Below are 22,386 nucleotides of genomic sequence, written 5' to 3' on the forward strand. Positions count from 1 at the left end.
AGCCTTTTGCAAGAAGGGACCAGTGCTGAACCAAACTGAAAAAGCAAACTGTGAGAGAATAAACATTCCCAACCCAGGTTCATTCTTTGGCCTTGTCCACGAGCACATGGCAGATTCATTAGACAACCATATTGTATCAGCTAAAGTGCAAGAACCAGAATATGACACACCACAAACATCTGGAGAAGCTCAAATCTGATGCCAGAGGCACATTTGACCAAACAAGTCAAATTTCAAGGTGAAGTATCAGCTCCCAGCTATCCCCAGGTTGTTTGAAGATTTGTTTTAAGTGCACAGTGACCTCAATCTGTGCACTATTAATAGAGGGAAAGGGTGTGCACAGTTCAATACTGCATAATAAAGCTTCTGCTTCACAGCATACATGGTATGCTTCGGTTCTATTGATGAAACGGAATTCCCAATCTCCCTCCGGCTGGGGAAGTCTCCACACATCCCACCGGCTGCTCTAATTCAGACTGTCTTAAAAGGTGCCTGAGCTCCTGCTTCTTCTGACTTTGTCTTGTTTCCTCTTTCACATCAGTCATCTCCAGGAGTTTCAGTATGAAAGCCATGAGTGAGAATTAACCGTCACAGAAACAGAGCCTTAGCAATGCTCTCTACTGTCTTTTTTTTTTTTTTTTTTTCGCATTCTACCTCCCCTCCAGCAAAAATTCTTTCCCCGTGAAGCTGTTTCTGAGCAGTTTTATACAACATGATTTTACTCTTGGTTTTTGGTCTATTCACGCAATTTAGCACCAAATCACACACTGTTTTGTCTATTGGTTTTCACTGCTGTGTACTTGGACTCCCTTGAAGATGATGACAAAATAAGGACGGGGGTCCAGGCAGGCAGCCCTTGGAAGTCTGCTCTTAGAAGAGGGTCAAACAGATACACGCAGGAAGCCTTGTTTCCTGAGGCAAAGCAGTTAGATCGCAGCTTGGAAGGGGGCCCTGCACTTATCGCTACAGAAGCCCCTATGTGTACTGAAGGGTTTGGCTCCCCCAGAAAATTGTATGTCTGCATCTTCTAAAAGTCATAACTTGACCTTCAGTGTTATTTTACCGCTTCGGTTCAAATCTAACCTTCTGGCCTAAAGAGTATCCTTAGGAGGTTCACTTAGAAGGTCCCTTACCCCAAACTCTAAACAACATTTCAAATAGGAAATTTATGAATACCTTGGTCCTATATCCCTTCTTCATAACAAGCCAAAAGTGATGCTCCGTTAATATGGTCTGTGAGCAGTTCATAGCAGACGGAGGCCATTTCCCTTCTCTTTGCCCTCTATATTTGCAGTTACCAAACACTATGACTACTCATGTGTCATTCTAGCGAGAACAATTTAGGTTCTGACGGATACAATTCCAGGACTTTATGGTACTTAATAGGACTTCAATTAATTGGTTCAGGTTAGCCATACAGGACTCCAGTGGTGGATCCAGGCCTCATACCCAGGGTAGGTAAGACTAGAAGTATGATAGTGTTATCGCATACAGGTAAGAGTTTCTATTGAGAGGGAGTGGTGCCCCAGAAGGAGCCAAGTCACAGCCTGCTAAATGAGGATCTAGGAGAAAAATAATAATTGTCTTCAGTTTCCTCTCCCTCCCCTTTTTCCATTTTCCCCACATGGCCCAATCAACTCTTTGTGTTTCCACCATTCTTTCCATTAACTGCCTCACCTCCACTGCCCAAGGAGGGAAAAAAAAGTGCTTCCCAGCCTCTAGCTACACATGAGAAGGTAATAATGGACAACCTTGGGGCGTCTGGGTGGCTCAGTGGGTTAAAGCCTCTGCTTTCGGCTCAGGTCATGATCCCGGGGTTCTGGGATCGAGCCCTGAATTGGGTTCTCTGCTCGGCAGGGAGCCTGCCTCCCCTCTCTCTGTGCCTGCCTCTCTGCCTACTTGTGATTTCTGTCTGTCAAATAAATAAATCTTTTTAAAAAATTAAAAATTAAAAAAAAATAATGGACCACCTTTTTCATTAGCTTCATGTCTTACCCTCCCATGAAGGCAAGTCTTTATTGAAATAAAGCCATGAGTGAAAATATCAAACAACAATATTAAATTACTGAGAGATACTTGGTATATCAAAGTGTAGCCCAGTGATTCTCAGCAGGAAGTCTGGGGGCAGGGGATGCAGGGGCTTTTTAACCAGACAGACATCACTCCCCCCACCCCCATCACTGCAGTGAAGAATCACTGTGTGACATGAGACAGATCTGAAGAGACTATGTTACCTTTCTACACATTTGACTACTCTGGAAGTTTGAGGTCAACTGATGCAAATAGCTACCTTTAGAGAAGGAAAGGAAATTGAGTGCCTCCTATGTGTCAGACATCATACTAGATATTTTTCTCATTCAAGCCTTATCCTATGTGGCGGGTATCACCTTGCCCCATCACCATCACCATCACCATTTTACAGAGGAGAAAACAGGTCCTGAGAGGTTAAGTAACGTACTTAAGATCACACAACCAGCAAGTTGAACCAGAATTTAAGCTCAAATCTGTCATCCCAACCCATACTACTTCTGAAAGAGTCTGGTCATGTGTAAAAGTGCTATCAGAGGCTTAAAATATTATATAAATATTGGCCACCATGTAATTATATGTATTAAAATATGAGGAGGCATTGGAAGCTTTCAGCTTCTTTGCTCCTGCGGATTCGCTGCTACGTGTGACGACGGCTCTTCTGCCTGAGGGAGACTGGGATGTTGCCTCAGTTACACTTGGGGCCATTTCCCACCGCAGCCCCTCCCTGGGTCATGGAGGGTCTAGCAGTGGAATCTCAAGCCTCTCCTAACCGGTTCTGGCGACACCACCTTGTGTGTTCTCAACAGTCCTTCCAGGACTACGTCTGAGACTTCAGAAGAGGACTGTAATCTGCTGAGGTGAAGTCTTTCACAGTTGATCCAAAATGTCTTCTGAGTGCTCGCTTCGGCAGCACATATACAAAATGTCTTCTGAGACCAGTTTATATGTTCTTTCTTGTCCAGCCTCAAGTACACCTGGAAAGAACACATTTAATTACTGTAAATTCTCCCTTAAATCCTCTAATGTTGAGCACTGGATCACGCATGATCCCTTCTCCTCTGCTTTTACATAATCAAATCTATCAGTTTTTCCACTTCTGTTTCTTCTTGTTTTTTTATTTTTATTTTTGTTTTTTAATTTATTTGGCAGACAGAGATCACAAGTAGGCAGAGAGGCAGGCAGACAGAGAGGAAGGAAAGCAGGCTCCCTGCTGAGCAGAGAGCCGGATTCAAGGCTCGATCCCAGGACCCTGGGATCATGACCTGAGCCAAAAGAAGAGGCTTTAACCCACTGAGCCACCCAGGCACCACAACTTCCATTTCTTCTTTTAGTACTTCTGTTTCTGTATTTTAAATATAACCTTCTGCAACCCTGGATTATGTCAAGGTATCCATCTTTATAATACTTCTATGTTTTTATTTTTAACATTTAAAACTTTACTCCATCTTGGGCTCCTGGGTGGCTCAGTGGGTTAAGCCACTGCCTTCGGCTCAGTTCATGATCTCAGAGTCCTGGGATTGAGTCCCGCATCGGGTTGTCTGCTCAGCAGAGAGCCTGCTTCCCTCTCTCTCTTTGCCTGCCTCTCTGCCTCCTCGTGCTCTCTGCCTGTCAAATAAATAAATAAAATCTTTTAAAAAAAAAATTTACTCCATCTTAACTTAATTTTTGGTATAATCTGTGAAGTAAGGGAGTTAACCACTGTTTTTTCAAATTCTCCAATACTATTTATGAATTAATCCTTACCTCCAAGTTTTTAAAAGATTACGTTCCTATACGTATTTGTGTCTGTTCTTGAACTTTTTTTTAAAATTTCTTTCTTTTTTTAAAAATATTTTATTTGAGAGAGAGACAGCGAGAGAGGGAACACAAGCAGGGGGAGTTGGGGAGGGAGAAGCAGGCTCCCCGCCGAGCAGAGAGTCCAATGCAGGGCCAATCCGAAGACCCTGGCATCATGAACTGAGCCAAAGGCAGATGCTTAACGACTGAGCCACCCAGGTGCCCTTGTTCTTAAACTTTTAAAAACCTTTGAGACCTACCATTTTAATAAGTCTATACAGGAAAAAAGAACGAATAGATAGTTACATGCAAATACAGTCTTCCCAGCTGTTCCCTGGAGAGGGGTAAGAAAGAGACCAAAACAGAGGGGAAAATTAGAAATGAATAGTGAATGATCAGAAGGGACTTATCAGTTCGGTAACTAAACCCTTGTAAGAATCTGCCCAGGTGTAAAGGAAGGTGTTGGCACTCTCGCTTAATGGAGTGAGCAAGGAGGAAACAAACTCAGGGTAGAGATATACCTGTCAGAAAAAAAAGCTTGGCTCCATTTAATTGCTCTCCCCACCTCACCCATTTATGAGCCAAAGTATTCTACTTACTTAGCTACCTTCAGGGTCAGGGCCAAGCCTGCTGTGAACAGAGATCCTGCTGTGGGCAAAAATTATATTGGGAGTCCCTGTCTCAACAGGACCTACTCCATTTGGTAAGTGCAACTATTAAAGAGATAATTCATGAAAAGCAGTTACTACATTGCCTGGCTGTAGGACTCTGCTGCCATAACAAAATACTATAGACTGGGGGCGCTTAAACAACAGATATTAGTTTCCTCACAATTCTGAGGGCTGGCAATCCCAGATCAAAGCGTCAGCAGGTTTCATTTCTCCCAAGGTTTGTCTTCTTCGCTTGCAGATGGCACCTTCTCGCTGTGTCCTTACAAGCCTTTTCTCAGTACATGTGCATCCCCGGTGTCTCTCCCTCTTCTTATAAGGACCAGTCATATTGGGTTAGGGCCTATTCATATGACTTCACTTAACCTTAATTACCACTTCAAAGGCCCTATCTCTGACGAGTCACATTCCAAGGAATACTGGGGGTTTGGACTGCAATATGTGAATTTGGGGGGATAAATTCACACAGTGACACTGGCATGTATGAAAGAACTCATAAAAACGAGCTATCCGTAAGTCCATGTGTTGTGCAAGGCAAATAAACATCGATGCAACCATAACAGGAAACATGTGAAGAGCTTTCTGACCAAAAATAGATGTCTAATGCTTGAGCAGCTCGGGAACAACAGAAAGCCTTGTCCAAAGAGCTACTGATTCCAACCAGGTCAGAGGATACTTGAAGGCTAGAGCACAATGGCTCAGCAGGGGGATGCAGCAAAGGGAACTGAATTGGCTAATGGCCTCCCCAAAACCATAGGTTACTATTTTAAATGTTACAAAAGACCGTAGAGCATGAAAAGATGAAAAAGAAAACCAGTGTGGGTCCAGTCTTCAAAGGAGGAGAACTGAGTGATAGGGGCAGTTTGGCTGCATGACACTAAACTAAATTGCTGAGTACTAAGCTGTCTGGGGGCTAGAGGGAGATCACCATCTCTTCTGTCCTGGGGCTCTCGGGACAGAAAATAGCCTTTTCCCTTTTTCTTCCCTTTTCACTAAAATCCTTTTTGCAATCCTTGAAGATGGAAAAGGGCTGTGTGCTAGCCAAAATCCTGCAAAAGGGACACAAATACACTTACCCCTAGTGCTACTTAATGTAAACATAAAAGAGGGGAGGGCTTATTTGGGGAGAAACCTTCCAAGCAGATTTGAAGGAGCACAGCGAGCCTCTGCACCCTTATAAGAGTGGCCCGCTTAGGCAGGGCGTAGCTGCCCGAGACCCAGCAGGGCCAAGGCCATGACAGTGCAAAGTGACCCTCCTCCTCAAGAGAGCAGTAGGTAACTCTAATGCCATGGGAGCCCCCAATTAAGGAAATGGCCTTGTTAAAAAGGGGGTCACCCAAAGCTCAGGAGCTAATATTTCTTTTTAAGATTTACTTGTTTTGTTTTGAGAAAGAAAGAGAGAGCATGGAGGGGAGGGGCAAAGGGAAAGAGAGTGTTAAGCAGACTCCAAGCAGAGTACAGAGCCCGACATGGGGCTCAATTGCAGAATCCTGAGATCACGACCTGAGCCGAAAACAAGGGTCAGCTGCTTAACCTACTGTGCTCCCAAGGTGCCTCTGCAGGAGCTAGTATTCGGTCATTCTCCACCCAAGGGCTTTCAGAACCCTCCAGAGGCACATCTGCCCAGTCAAGGGAAAGGAATATGTATGAGCCATTATAGGGAGGGTGATCCTCACTACATATAAATGTCATCAGACCACTGGTCCGTTGAAATAGCAGCATGAAGTGGAACTGATTTTCTTTTAAGAATTCCTAGGTAGGTGTGGCCACACATAGATGTGGTCTTTTAAGAGCCAGGACTCTGCAAGACTCTTGGGTTATTTTTGCATTAGGGCCCAAATGGTGATTTTAAAACAACCAACCACACGAATTACCCTCTGGAGTTACACTGCTAGAAAGTATCATGAATATGGGATCTCTAAATTCCTTTGTGTCATTTGAAGGCCATCAAAATCTTTTATCCCCAGAGCACACTCAGATAGCCCTCTGAGTTCACCAAGGGATGATGTCTTTTCTTGGACTTTCCTCTCTGCTTCATGTGCTCATTTGCTCCCTGGAGAAACGGTGGTCCAAATGTTATCATTAACACTATGAAAATAGTAAAAATGTCTCAAACATATATTGTAGATCAGATGTGATTCACACCAAAAGAAGAGGGTCTCTTTAGCCAAAAGATTGCATACATTTTTGGTAGTTACCAAACAAACAAAAATCTGATGATTCTCAAATTTGTATCTCCAGCTATCATCACTCTCCCCCAATCCAGACATGTTCCCAACTACTGACCAGCCACCTCCAGCTGATGCTACCTCATTCTAAACATACCCAAAACAAGATCATTTTTGTGAGAGACTATCTACTTAAGTCATCCAAGTTAGAGATTTCAGTCTTTGAAAGCTTTGACCCTTAAGTCTTAATTGGTCCTCACTTTTTATCAATTATACTGCTCAAATGCTTCTATATCCTTACTGTTCCACTGTTCTTTTTTTTTTTTTTTAAAGATTTTATTTATTTATTTGACAGAGAGAGATCACAGTAGGTAGAGAGGCAGGCAGAGAGAGGGGAAGGGAAGCAGGCTCCCCGCTGAGCAGAGAGCCCGATGCGGAACTCGATCCCAGGACCCTGAGATCATGACCTGAGCCGAAGGCAGCGGCTTAACCCACTGAGCCACCCAGGCGCCCCTGTTCCACTGTTCTTTATCCATATTGTTCCTCAGTTCAGTATCTTTTCTCAAGTGAACAATTGCTCAGCCTCTCAACTAATCTTTCTGCCTACAGTTTCATTTTGATTTTTGAATTTTGATCTGAGAACCAACCCTTTGAGACATGGTAGATGGGAATAAAAGCTTAACCTCTCCTGAACAAGAGGGAAAAAGCAAGACTTCTTTAGATCCAACTCAAAGCAGAAGAGTGACAGAGCTGAGAAACAAAGGAACAAGTCTTTCCCGATCAATGTCGCATGCTGCTGGGGTTTGACCCAATGATTCTGGCAGAGTTCTAGGTATTTTCTTGAGAGGAGACGGGAAGATGTTCTTGATGAAAGAAGGGAAGACAGAGGAAAAATGGCTACTCAACTGAGCGGTTAAATTAGCCAAGAATCTATTAGGACTCAAGACAGGAGACCCTTAGCTTTCCTTAAGTAATACGCAAAAGAACTTGCTTATGTACACACTCTAAAAATTATAGGCAAATTTTAATTTTTAAAGAAAAAAATTACTTCTAAATCTACCCCCTGGTAATGACTACCATGTCTGTATATGCCCTTCTAGTCTCTTCCCACTGCATACATATTTTATCTAGCTGTAATCACAGTCTTTATCTTGGGTAAATATATAGAATTATGTATCTAAAGATGTGGTAAGTTATAAAAAACAATTGACCTGGGACACCTGGCTGGCTCAGTCAGAAGAGCATGCCACCCTTGATCCCAGGGTGGTAAGCTCAAGCCCCACATTGGGTTTAGAGATTACTAAAATAAATAAACCTGACCTTACCTAATTTCATGCATTTCACTTGAGGACTTTTCAATTTGGTGTATATTGCTCATTAGAGAGTAACTCCTAACTGTGAAGGGTGACGTTGGAGCCTGGTTGTACCTACACAATTTTACTCAAAAGGAATAGTGCAGAATTTGGTAAAGTTCTAGCCACTTAATATCACTGGACCCCAGATATGGGGGAAAATGCCTAATGTCTAGGATATAAACAAGAGAATCTCCTAGCTTCATAGCACATTCTGGCTCTTACTGGCAGCATCTTTAAAATGGGGTTAATACCTACTTTCTGGGTATTTTGGTGGCTCAGTTGGTTAACCAACCTCCTTCAGCTCAAGTCAAGATCCTGGAGTTCTAGGATCAAGTCCCACATCAGGCTCTCTGCTAAGCAGGGAGTCTACTTTTCCCTCTGACCCTCCCCCGCTTCATGCTCTTTCTCTCTCAAATAAATAAAATCTTTTAAAAAATAATAATACCTATTTTCCAGGGCTTTTGTGAAGAATAAATTATGTGAAATTACATTGTAAGCTATTAAAAAATGATACAAATGTAAGGAAAAACTATTAGTATCACTCCTAAGTCTGTATCTCTCACTAAACTCCAAATTCCTTAAGAAATGATACCCTTACTTCCTATCTTTGTGTATCTCCCCTCTCCACCCCTCAGAATGCTATTGTAGCAGAAACTGAGCTCTACTGGGGCTCAGAGAAACAATTTTTCTCAGAATTCTCAGGGACATCTCACCAAGAGTTTTACAGGGGTAATAATAGGGATCTGGGAGTTATTTTTAGTATTTATATAAGTCTAACCTGATATTATACTGTTATCAGCAGTAAAGCTTTACAAGCTAAATAAAACACCAGCATCTTCCCTAATTTTTCTTGTTTTCCCTTGTAAATGGAATTTTATAAAACAAATATGCATCTCATAGAAAAATTAATTGTTGCTTTATTTAGTAAATATTGTGTGAGGACCTGTGGTAACTGCCAAGGAAAAAAAGACGAATAAAAGAACCCTCGCCTTTATGGACGTCACAATCCAGTGAGGGCAGACAAGTTCAATGTGCAAGTATATTATACAACAAGCACAATAACAAGGACAATCACAATAAAGGGAAATGCAGGATGGTCAACCTAGACAAGTGGGGCTGGGCGGTTACGAAAGGCTTCCTGGAGGAAGTAAAACCTTAAAAGACTTCTGGGAGTTATCCAGGCAAAGGCTGGGTGTAAAGGAAGAAACGGGGGCCACACAGTATTTCCAGGCAGAGGGAGCAATATATGCACAAGATCAAAGGTCACAAACATGTCACCAAGAAATTTTGGTTCAACAGGGCCCCTTGTGTAGAATCAGGGTATAGGAGGGGGTAAAGATTAGGATGGCATTTTACCCTGGCTTTTATTTTGAAAATTTTTCACACCTGGGGCACCTGGGTGGCTCAGTGAGTTAAAGCCTCTGCCTTCGGCTTAGGTCATGATCCCAGGGTCCTGGGATCGAGCCCCACATCGGACTCTCTGCTCAGCAGGGAGCCTGCTTCCCTCTCTCTCTGCCTGCCTCTCTGCCTACTTGGGATCTCCATCTGTCAAATAAATAAATAAAATCTTTAGCCAAAATAATAATAATAATAATAGTGCAGTGAATATCTATATACTTTCACCTAAATAATCCAGGGAGTGTTGAGGGTTGGTGGGGAGGAGAGATTAAATGAATGAATGAATGAATGAACAAATGAAGAGGCAAAATGTTCATAATTGGTGATCAACTGGTGGTAGAGATTTCTAACACTCTTCAGATGCTCCCTCTCTCCCAATCTGTAAAGGTAAATCTTCCTACAGCTTTCCTCAGTTTTCTAATCTTCCTACAGCTTTCCGCAGTTTTTTTTCCTTCTCTCCCTACTTTGGAAACTTTGAAGACTAACTTAACTATTAACTAACTGTTCATAAAAACATTCTGCTGTAATGTGAAAGCTGCAGTAATTTCTTATCCAGATAAACCAGTATTTCTCAACATGTATCATAACCAAACCCTAAGGAACATTTTCAGACTTCTTTTCTAACTGCCTCTTAGGAAACTATATATGCAGATATACTGTATATTTGGCTTTGTAATGTGTGTGTGTGTTTATCATATACACGTTACATATATTATGTCTAAGTAATATATATGCTTATATACTTAAAAGAGTAAGATTTGGGGGGTACCTGGGTGCTCAGTTGGTTAAGTATCTGGCAAGTGTCATGGTTTCAGCTCAGGTCATGATCTCAGGGTCTTGAAATCGAGCCCTGCTTTGGGCTCCCTGCTCAATGGTGAGTTTTCTTGAGATTCTCTCTCTCTCCCTCTTCTCCTGCCCCACCCACCCCTGCTCTCTCTCTCTCTAAAATAAATAAGTCTTTAAAAAAAAAAAAAAAAGGAGTAAGATATTTCCATACCTCAAGAACCAATTTTTGCCCACTTGTGGGCATTAACACTCCTACTGAGAATGCATGATATAAACAGATCCAACATAGAGAGGCATAAATCAGATTATAATAGAATGAATTTCCATTCCAATTAGTTTTTGTAAACAATTATTAATGTATTAGTCACTTAAATACATGTAAAGCAAGATAAATTCAAAGATATCTAACAAAAAATAAGTTAATTCCTAAGGCTTTGTGTCAGATCTTCTACAAAAACTTTTTTATTATAAACCACAGACATCATAATTAATATGCTCCAAAGAACCTAGTGCAGTGATAAAGGACCCAATTCGTCAATTGTCACCTTACTGACAAAATGAGTTAAATAGCGTAAGTCTCTGTTGGGAAAGGTAGGGGGAGGACCATGGCAATCCCAAGTAGCTTGGGGTCAGTGGAGGAACCAACCCAAAGCAGACAAGTCCTAGAGAAGGAGAATGCTCTTTGTAGGAGGCAGCAAAACTCAGGCAGATGTTGGAATAAGAAGACTGTTTTGAAGATAAACTACCAACAGCATCATTTTACCAAGGTCACAGCAGCTCTGTCCAGAAGAAATCTAAAGTAAACATTGTATACAACTTTATTTTAGAAACCATATTACAAAAGTAAAAAGGAACGAGTAAAAATAATTTTCATAGTAGATTTTATTTTATAGATTTTTATTAAAATATTATCACTTTTAGATAAATAAACTGTAGCAGATTCACTTTGGAATAGCATCCAGTGTGAAAAAGAAATAGGCTATCAAGCCATGAAAAGATGTGAAGGAAGCTTAAATGTCTATTTCTAAGTGAAAGAAGCCAATCTGAAAAGGCTACATACTGTATGATTCCCATGATATGACATTCTGGAAAGGACAAGATGATAGACAGTAAAAAGATCAGGGATTGCCAGGAGTTTGAGGAGAGGAACAGGTGAGTAAATAAAGCATGGGGGATTTTAGGAGAGTAAAACTATCCTAAAATGGTGGATACATGTCATTATATATTTGTCAAAACCTACAGAATGAACAACACCAAGAGTGACCCTTAATAAAAACTGTGGACTTCGGTGATAATGATGTATCAGTACTGGTTAGAGCATACCAAATCTAACTCCCTGGTGCAGGATGTTGATGGTGGGGAGCCATGCATGTGTGTGGAGACGGGATATATGGGAACTCTCTGCACTTTCCACTCAGGTTTGATGTGAACCTAAGACTACTCTAAAAAATAAAGTCTGTATTAAAAAAAGAAAAAATATATATATATATATACACACACATATATTTATAATATGTATCATTTTAACATGCAATCAATATAAAATATTACTAATGAGATGATTTACCTTCCTTTTCGCATTACAAATCTTTTACAACCCACATGTATTTTACATTTCACCATTTCTACTTTGAATTAACCGCATCTCAAGTGCTCAAAAGCCACATGTGGGACAGCACAAGTCTAGAGCAGGGGCAGCACCAAGCCCCACTGGATACTTACACGATACTTAGATTTGCTCTGCAAGTACAGTTTCCAATGAAGCCTCTGAATCCTCTTTCCACCCCGATTGCCCCCTCACAGCTCCCCTCTTATAGCTATTTACAAGCAGGCCAGCCCTCCAGATAGTATCACTCTAGAGATCTTCCTGATGGGACTCTGTCTAAAAGAGAGGCACTGAACACTGAAGAATATAAAGGATTTATCACATCAGAGTTTCCTGAAAACACCATGTACTCCTCTCATTAGTAAAAGGAGAAAAAGCTTTCAGGTTCTGCACACTGTGCAAAAGAAAAAAAAAAAAGAAGAAGAAGAATTTATTAAAATGGAGTGCAGATTTAAGTGCTACCTAGAAAATAGGTACTTAAGAAAGAAAGAGTTGCTGTCAATGTAGAAATAAATAACTTGGCTTTGTCTCATCTGGTGGGGATTATATATATTTCTATACAACTAGGAGCATTAATGTATAGACTTCTCTATAAGCCATGGTATATTATAAACTGCTCATGCTCTAAATGCTATTACCAAGATGTGGGTGCACTTCAGCTCAGAAAAGTTAGCTGTCATTTGAATTAAAAAGGCACTACATTAAATCACAGTCTGCCCTTTTATATTAATCATTTTCAGGTTCTGTCACTCAGAGAAGGGAGAAAAAAAGGTATTTATTTCCTTATCATTTTGAACAGCTCTTCCAAAAGAGGGGAAAAGAAAAAAAAATAGAAAGTGGCCCGTGTGGTCCCACAGAATCCTGAGAAGCAAACCAAGTGCTATAACACGAGCTGCATATGTATACGTTTTATTTATAGTCACAGAAGTCATTATTAAATGCCCAGCCCCCATCTCAGTCCTCTTTGAAATGAAAGAGGGAATTTTAAAATAAAACAAATAAAATCGGTATTGCACAGTGTACGGTATTCTTTTTAATATTTTGTTTATTTATTTGACAGAGATCACAAGTAGGCAGAGAAGCAGGCAGAGAGAGAGGGGAGAAGCTGGCTCTCTGCTCAGCAGAGAGCCAGATGTGGGGCTTGATGCCAGGACCCCAAGACCATGACCCAAGTCGAAAGCAGAGGTTTTAACCAACTGAGCCACCCAGGTGCCCCTGTGTGTGGTATTCTTAAAATTAAGACTTCTACATGAAAAGTCAAAATATTTTCTATCGTGACAGCTAAATGTTTTCAAATAGGTATCAATATAATCTTAATAAAATTTAATAAAAGGATATGATATCTGGGATTCAATTGGAAATATTCGAACAAAGAAAAATGATAATAAAAGTTGGGGGAGGGAGGCCTGGGTGGCTCAGTCAGCTGAGCGTCTGCCTTTGGCTCAGGTCATGATCTCAGGGTCCTGGGATCGAGTCCCACATCGGGCTCCTTGCTTAGCAGGGAACCTGCTTCTCCCTCTGCCTGCTCTGCCTGTTCTGCCTGCAGCTTTCCATGCTTCTGCTCTCTCTCTGACAAATAAATAAAATCTTTAAATAAGTAAATAAAAGTTGGGGGAAATACCTGAAATAAAAATGATACTGAATGAGAGATAAGTGGAGATTCATTATACTCTCTGCGATGTGTGTGGCTTATGTCTAAAGTTTTCCAAATAAAACAGTTCAAAATTATTGGTGATAAGTTTTAAAATATGTAAATATCTTTTTTTTTTTTAAAGATTTTATTTATTTATTTGAGAGAGAGAGAGAGACAGCAAGAGGCAGAATACAAGCAGGGGGGCTGGTAGAAGCAGGCTTCCTGCTGAGTGGGGAGAGCCCAAAGAGGGGCTCGTTCCCAGGACCCTGGAGACATGACCTGAGGCCGAAGGCAGATGCTTAACGACTGAACTACCCAGGGGTCCCAAATATGTAGATACCTTTAACAAAAGAAATTGTTACCTGGTTATTTCTGACTCAGGGCATGGCACAGGAGATTTACTATTTACTTATGTTCTTTTAAATTAGTCACCTTTTTATCAAACATTATTTTCTCAATTAAAAAACCTATATAAACTCATATGCACACACACATATTCGCACACACATTAGTGTTTTGTTAAGTGTAGAGTACTCTACACTTCCTGAAGAAACTGGTTACGCATTTAGCTTTGCACCTGATTAGTTGTGGGTCCTTAAGCATGTTACTTCTGAGACTTATTAAGAACAAATTTAAATGAAAAAATATATTTGAAAATACCCAGCACAGTGTCAGGTACAATATAGGTGTTTAAACAACATTAAACACATAGGGAGAACTAGATTTACTATGGAGATATGGCCACGCCTAACGTTTGAGGGGTCATGAGCAAAAGGAAAAAAAGTCATATGCCCATATTGTTTTTCTTTTCTTTTCCACCCAAGAGAGGACACCCCAACAAACTCCATCAAGCTCCACCACCCCCAACAGCTGCCCTTTGACCACTTCTGAGGCCAAAGTGAAGGGGGTGGAGTGGGATAATGTACTTAGTATTCCTTGTCCCTGGGTGAGGATGTGACTGAAGAGGGGCCTAAGTAGGTCCTTCCAAAACAAAGAGCTCAGGGCAGTGGCCAGGACTAAAACCTGTACTGATTAGAGACCAGGTGTTACACCAAACCACTCAACAGAACAGCAGTCAGAACACATGGGTTCATGCCCCAGTTCTTCCAGAAATTCCATGTGACCTCAGGCCATGTCTCTACCTAGCTGTGCCTCAATTTTCTCATATATCCATGTAATAAATATTTATTGGGCTCCAACTATGGGCTAGGCATGCATCTAGATACCATGAATACGTAGAGTATACAAGAGATAATAGGCCTTGCCTTCAGAGACTTACCATATGAACAAGCTAAGATAGCTGAGGCAAATGTATTCCAGACAAAGGGTCTCCCCTAAATTAAATTTTCCTGATTAATCTTGCAAGTTGACATGTTCATTAAGCACAAATAAGAAAACACAAATCAGAAAAACATAGCATAAGTTAAATTATAATGCAATATTATAAAGAGTGCAAAACGTCTTTTTTCTTCCTTTTTATTAACCTTTAAAAAAAATTTTTTTAAGATTTTATTTATTTACAAGAGAGAGGGGGCAGGAGAGCTAGTGAGAGAGCAAGCACAAGTGGGAGGGGAAGGACAGAGGGAGAAGCAGACTCCCCACTGGGCAGGGAGCCCAAAGTGGGGCTCTACTCCAGGACCCTGGGATTACAACCTGAGCTAAAGACAGACGCTTGGCTGAGTCACCCAGAAGCCCCGTTTTTGTTGTTGTTTTTTAATTTTTTTTAGTGTAATTGACACATGTTATGTTAGTTTGGGGTACAACATAGCCATTTGATAAATTTAACTATTAAGCTGTGCTCACCACAAGTGTAGCTACCATCTGTCACCATACAACACTATTACAAAACCATTGACTACATTCCTTATGCTGTGCCTTTTATTGCTGAGACTTATTCCCTCCATGACTGGAAGCCTGTAGCTCCCACTCCCCTTCCCCTATTTTGCCTACCTCCTACCCCCCACTTTTCTGGCAATCACCAGTTTGTTCTGTGTGAGTACAAGTGTGATTCTGCTTTTTGCTTGTTTATTCATTTAAAACATGCCTTTTAATATCTGTTCTCTAATACACCAGTATGAGCACTCCACAACTGCTGCTCTAATTTTAATCACAAGAATTATCACCATATGCCATACAAAATCCAATCTCTGAATGTGCCATTTTCTTTATATTACCCAGCTTATGTATATTTTATGTGGAAGATAAATTTATATAAAAGATAATGTAATCACAAAGCATTTATCCACATTAATTTTTTAGTAAATATGTTAATATATCAGGCGCTTTATGAAACATCTATTTCAAAAAAGGTTAATAATGAGCTTTATTATTTGATAAACATAAAAAGGGAATTCACAGAAAAAGATAAATAAAGTATGTAATAAAGTATGGCCTAAGAATAGCTTATATTTAGGCTAAACTAGCTAATATTGGGTGCAGCTTTTTGACTCTATCAATTCTGGAATGCTGGGGGTCAGGACAGAGCCTCTGGTCAGACAAGGAGTCAAGTGAGAAGAGCTAGAAGATCTTAAAGAAAGAATTCTTTCTGAAAGTGTGAGGAGTTAAGTAATAATGGAACTTATATCTTATTTAGTTCCAGTTTAACCTGAAAGAAGTTACACAAGGAGAGTTCCAAACCTCAGATCAGTCTAGCCATTTCATCCTACACCTTCTCAAGGCTGAAGAGTTGCCCACTTAACATAAAATACCACTTCTAAGGAACTACTTATACTTGTTAGATCTCACAATTAGAAACATCTCAAGGTACAGTGAATTCCTAGATAAAACGCAAAGCAGCCATAATGCAACATAACCAAGTTTTCTCCTGTCCATCTCAGTTCAACACAAGCAAAATAGAAGTGTGCACGGTCCAAGCTCTCTTAGTAGTGTAGCTGCTATACTACTTAGAGAGCTTGGACCGTGCACACTTCTATTTTGCAGCTACTTCCACTAGATGGCACTAAAGAATCTTTCAGGAATCAGGCTCTTTCAAAAAAAAAAAAAAAAAAAGCCTGGATGGGGCAGTCAAAAAAAAAAAAAAAAAGTGTGGGTGGAGCAGTAGAAAAAAGGAGGTTGAGTAGGCCTGCAGAGGTAGAGCTAAGGGAAGTCGCTATTAGAAAACAGCTTCCATAAAAGGAGGGATTTTTGCTTGTTCTACACAATGATATATCCTGGCAATCAAAAGTCCCTGCCCTCACTAGTATTCTAGGGGGGAGCTAGCCACGAAGGCATTCTGGGAAAACACATTCCAGGTGCTTAAAGAATATGTGATAAACAAATGAAGGTCCTGAAGTGCCACGGAAGATGATGATCAAATTGGGAGTTTCAGAAAGATCTCTGACAGGATTATCGAGAATGGACTAGAAACAGAGACACCAGTTAGTAATCTAAACAAAATATGATAAGGACTTGAACTTGACTTGAAAGCAGGAATAGTAGGGATGGATGGGAAGGAGTCAATTCAGAGATACGGTGTGGATAATAATGATAACAGTAAAAAGAGCTCTTTATATCAGACGCGGGCTCTAGAAACACCACCTTCAAATCTCACAACAATCAAGGGAGGATGAAGATTTTTATTAAATAGGGCTGAGGAGCCTGGAAAATACCAACATTTCAGAGCTGGGTGGAAGAAGTCATGCTCTGCAGCGAGAAAGACAAGGAGTCGTCAGAGGGACAGGAAGTGGAAGGAAAAATCAAGAATAGTGTTATGGCAACCAAGGAAAGAGAAAGTTTGGTTGTTGTTGTTGTTTTTAAGATTTTATTTATTTATTAGAGAGAGAGAGATCACAAGTAGGCAGAGAGGCAGGCGGGGGTGGGGGGTGGAGCAGACTCCCCACTGAGCAGAGAGTCCGATGTGAGACTCGATCCCAGGACCCTGAGATCATGACCTGAGCTGAAGGCAGAGGCTTAATCCTCTGAGCCTTCCAGGCGCCCTGGGAAGAGAAAGTTTTAAGAAATCTGTCAAGGTCACAAGCAGGGGTGACTGGCTGGTTTGGTTGGTAGGGCCATTTGGTGTGACTCTTGATATCCAGTTTGTGAATTCCAGCCCCCGCTGGAATTACTTACTTAAAACAAAATAAAACCACAGCCAATTCTGTTTGATAACAACTGAAAATTTTTGAAGTAAGGAAGCAAGAGGGATGGTTAAGTGAGAAAGAGGTGCAATGGTGAAAGTAAGTCAGACACAGCTCTCTGGTTCACTTTCTATGTACTCACTCTGTCTCTGGTAGGGCTAGTCGATCACTCTTCATTCTTTTTTTTTTTTATATATATTTTTATTTATTTATTTGACAGACAAATCACAAGTAGGCAGAGGCAGGCAGAGCGAGAGGAGGAAGCAGGCCCCCTGCTGAGCAGAGGGCCTGATGCGGGACTCGATTCCAGGACCCTGGGATCATGACCTGAGCCGAAGGCAGAGGCTTTAACCCACTGAGCCACCCAGGTGCCCCGATCACTCTTCATTCTTCACAGGTCCTCCTGCCTTCCCATCCTTCCTGCCTTTGGTGCTTTTCACTATTTTGGGCTACGAGGGTGGGCTGAAACTCTTTAGACACTCTGATGGACCTGATCACATTCATCAGTCCCATTCCTCTGATCCTGCGACTTCGGTACTTCCCTATACTATTTGCCGCCTGGGGTCCCCAGAAAGATGAAGCAGTATGTGAGCACGGGAACACTGAACTGATTCTGGGACAGGAGAATCCTTAACTAATGCCCTCCTGTGACTTCACTCCGTTTCACCTATGGTCTACACAGCCCATAAAACTCTGGTTTATTCTCCTTTATTTGCAATCATCATTCCCTGCCTCATCAACAATAAGCCTTTATTACAGGGCTAGTGATCGGGCATTAGGTTCATCGCTAAGCGTTTCTCATCTTCATACAGAGAAAATGTGTTTGTGCATGTGTGTATACATACATATATGCACCCACATAAACATACATATACATGTATGTACATACATATATGCACCCATATGTTCATATACATATATACAAACTAAATAAACATGCTTAACACTATCACACAAACTGAAAAGAAAAACATATAGCAAAAGAGTTCCTGGAGCTCAAGTCTGGAGCCCTGAAGTAACAGGGAGTTTCAAAGAGGTAGTGTAAATCAGGCCTGACATCAAAGGAGGGGTAGGTTTAAATAAAATAGGTGGAAGGATTCTGCAGACAAAACTGGCAACAAAAGAAGTGTGTTTGGCAATACTTAGGGGACAACTAAAAGGCCAGTTTTGGGATATATTAGAATCAATATTTTATCCTGTGGAGATAAGGAGCTAATGAAACTTTTAGAATGAAGCCTGCCTTGTAAGCACGTTTTTCCAATTAATTTGGGCAAAATTGTAGGATTGATTGGGAAAGAAAAAAAAAAAAGGGAGGGCAGGGATAATTCGGAGACTACTACAATACCTGAGGTGAGGGTGTACTACTACAGGTAAGGGTCCTGTATCATCTGAAAATTCTATGCAGTGAGATGATGGCAGTACGGATGGAAAGAAATTGGCACCTGCCTGGATATGGGAAAAAGAGAAGGGAAGCCAGGAGCACTGTAAGGTTTCAAGTTGGAGCGAAGGGGGGAAAATGATATCCTTGAGAGAATAAAATAGGAAAATTCAGAGCACACAGTTTAGTGAGCAAAAAAGTTCAATGAAATTTAAGGCAGGTGGGCCTGAAGATGATGGGGACAGACTTGGGTGCAGATTTAAAATAGATAGTTGTGACCAAAGCTCAGGGGAGAAAGTGTGGATCTGGGAATCATCTGTGTAGAGGGCATGTAGAGAGAAAAGGTAGGGTATAAAGAGGATGAAAGGGAACCAGTGAGGAAGGAGAGTATGAGAAGCAGCCCAAGAGATCAGAAGGCCAGGAGAGTAGAGCATTTCAGAAGTCAAGAAGGAAGCAAGTCTGAAGGATAAGGAAGTATGTAACAATGGTGACTACTAGAGACTGTATATTGAGAAAGGCCAGTGACTCGGTCACTTGTAATCTATAAGAGAAAAGTTTCAATAGAAAAGAGGAGTTGGAAGTTAGTTTATTTGAGGGAGGAAAAAAATGGGTGATTGATGGTGATGACCACAGAAAGCAGGACTACTCTTCTGAGAAATGTAAGGGTGAGAGTCACAAAAGTCAGTAACTGGAAAGCCAGCTCAGTCAAGGGAGGATCTGCTTCCTCCTTTAGGATTTGATCGTAACTCTTGGCATAAAGAATATGCTAGTAAAGGACTGATTAAAAATGTAGGAGCAGGGGCGCCTGGGTGGCTCAGTAGGTTAAAGCCTCTGCCTTCGGCTCAGGTCATGATCTCAGGTTCCTGGGATTGAGCCCCGCATTGAGCCCCGCATTGGGAGCCTGCTTCCCCTCTCTCTCTGCCTGCTACCCTGCCTACTTGTGATCTCTCTCTCTGTCAAATAAATAAATAAAATCTTAAAAAAAAAAAGAAAAAGAAAAGAAAGAAAGAAAAAAAGAAAACGTAAGAGCAGCAAGGTTTTGAAGAGCCAGGAGAGGCTAGAATAGAGTTGAGGAATGGAAGAAAGGCAGTCAGGATGGGTATGAGAGGAGGTGTGACAAACCACAGATTTGGAGGGGGGGGGAGGAGGGACAGAGGGAGAGCCCCAACAGCCAGACTTGATCTCACAACCCTGAGATTATGACCTGAGCCAAAATCAAGAGTCAGATGCTTAATCCACTGAGCCACCCATGCCCCTGATAAACCATAGATTTTTAAGTAGAAAGTGAGGGAGTTCTCCAGATAGCCCTGCTTTTCTCACTCCATTAAAGGCAGTTATCTGCTGAGTATATAAGTGATTAGATGCTCAAGAAGAAAGGAAAGGGAGGTCAGGGTCAAATCTTAAACATGGCATCCCAAATAGGAGTTCAAGTCTCAGAGGTGTTACCTTGGGCTGCCCACCAGACCTCTCTGCCACTCCATTTCTTCACAGAGTTGTTAAAAGATTAAGTGAAATAATGCACATGTAAATTCTAAAGCACTTCGTAAACAAGAGAAGCTTGGAACACCTACCATGGGAAATGTGACAGTGCATGAATAAGAGATGAAGCCAAGCATCACCCAGCATCAGGTGAAGCTGAGAGCAAGAATATATAGCAAACAAAAGTCTGCACAGTTTTTGTGACTTACTCTGGCACACCTGAGAGTAGAAAGCAGATTCTGAGTCGGGGTAGGTGAGGAAAAGGAGGAGGAGGAGAAACTGAAGAAACCTAGGTAAGGAGTATTTTAAGACCTTGGTAGGCATATTTATTTTGGGGAATCACATGTCATTTTTATATAAAAGTGGCATTTGGGGACACCTGGGGGGCTCAGTCAGTTGGGTGGCCAACTCCATGACTTCGCTAGGGTTGTGATCTTGGGGTCCCAGATTAGAGCCCTACACTGGGCTCGGCGCTTGGTGGAGAGTCAACGTAAGGATTCTCTCTCTCTCTCCCTCTGCCCCTTGCCCCTCAAGCTTGCCAGTGCATGCCTGCACACACGAGCGCACGCGCGCTCTCTCTCTCATAAATAAATGAATCTTAAAAATAAATTTTAGGGGCACCTCGGTGGCTCAGTTAGTTAGGCATCTGCCTCCAACTCAGGTCATGATCCCAGGGTCCCGGGAGCCAGCCCCATATGGGCTCCCTGCTCAGCAAGGAGCCTACTTCTCCCTCTCCAGCTCCCTGGCGCTTAAGTTCCCTCTCTGTCTCTCTGTCACAAATAAAGTCTTTTAAAAATTTAAAAATAATAAATTTTTTTTAAAGTGGCATTTGACTTCATCGACATGGCCAAACATTTCAATTCCTCAAAGCTTTTTATAGCTTTCATATTTTAGAGTCATGTTCTACTTTGTTTTGTGTTTGGGAATTCCCTGTATTTGTAAGCTTAGGCTCTAGGCCGTGGGCCTATGGCAGGAGATGAGTAATGGGAGACCCCTCGGGTCCAAACCAAGGAAGGAAGGTGACAAAACCAGCAGGGAGAGAATCAGGCGTACGAGACAGGCTGAAGCAACCGGAAATCACAGGCACAGTGGAGGATAAGGAGCTAGAGTGTTACCATTTCTGGAAATTTGAGGAGTTACGGGTCCCGGATCCCAGGTGTGGCCAAGCCCCCACAGGGCCGAACGAGGAGACTCCTGGTACGGACACTGAGAGAAGGAGACAGAGAAACTGTCAAGGCTGCCTGCCGCGTTCATCTTCGCCATCAGTCTGTGAGCCCACAAAGCGTCCATCCCTCGTCGACATCCTCCCCCCTCCCACGGTGACCAGTCACGGGCCCTCCGCCATGATCAAAACGGCAGGACAAACGTGCTCCGTTTCTGGTGTACAGAACTGGAGCGTCCTGGGGGACAAACCCTTAGGCCCTCAGAACTTCCGCGGCCCTGGCCCCGAAGGGAAACAACGGCTTCTCCAGCCCCAGACGCCGAGGAGCCGAGCTCCCCAACCGCCACCCCTCGGTTCAACGGTCAACCAGACGGGGCCACAGAACCAGGGCCTCAGGGCCCTTGCCCCGGGAAACGAAGCTCTTGTAGCCGGCACTCTAGGCTTGAGGGATTCCTGAACTAAAATAAGCTGGGCAGGCCCCGAGGGGAGCTCCGGGCTCACGCCGGCTGAGCAGAAACGTCGGTCGTCACGTCGGAAGCCTTCGGCACTAAGACGACGCCTGGTCCCACAACTCCCGGCAAGCTGTGCGCTGCGCTCGGGGCGCCAGCCACCAATGGGAAAGCCCAGGCCGGTTCGTGGGCCCAATCCGAAGGCGCGAAGGAGGTCGTCCCCGGGGCTTAGCAGAGCGGATTTTTAAGGGGTCCTCTGGCCTCTCTGGTCGCTACAGCGATAGAGAGAGAGTCCCCGTAAAAGGGTGACGGTGGCTATACTGTGCCGCTCACTCCCAGCCCTGCTCTTTTCCTCCCCTCCGCCCGAGCTCTCAACATCCCAACCCGGGCCCTCAGTTTGGTCCCTCCCCTCCCGGTCGTA

The 22,386-nt window shown here is 42.3% G+C and overlaps 1 long non-coding RNA gene across 1 annotated transcript; it reads right to left on the bottom strand.

Moving 5' to 3' along the window:
- Window positions 1–1,983: 1,983 nt before the first annotated feature.
- On the bottom strand, window positions 1,984–22,372 carry LOC106003645. The gene is made up of 3 exons (XR_001176253.2): window positions 22,018–22,372; window positions 21,470–21,560; window positions 1,984–3,005 (listed from the first exon to the last, which is right to left on the bottom strand). It is a non-coding gene; the product is annotated as an uncharacterized LOC106003645 (long non-coding RNA).
- Between the last annotated feature and the right edge of the window lie 14 nt (window positions 22,373–22,386).

This window comes from Mustela putorius, unplaced genomic scaffold, assembly GCF_011764305.1.
Source record: "Mustela putorius furo isolate JIRA1106 unplaced genomic scaffold, ASM1176430v1.1 tig00000585_pilon_pilon_pilon, whole genome shotgun sequence".
In the NCBI taxonomy this organism is placed as follows: Eukaryota; Metazoa; Chordata; class Mammalia; order Carnivora; family Mustelidae; genus Mustela; species Mustela putorius.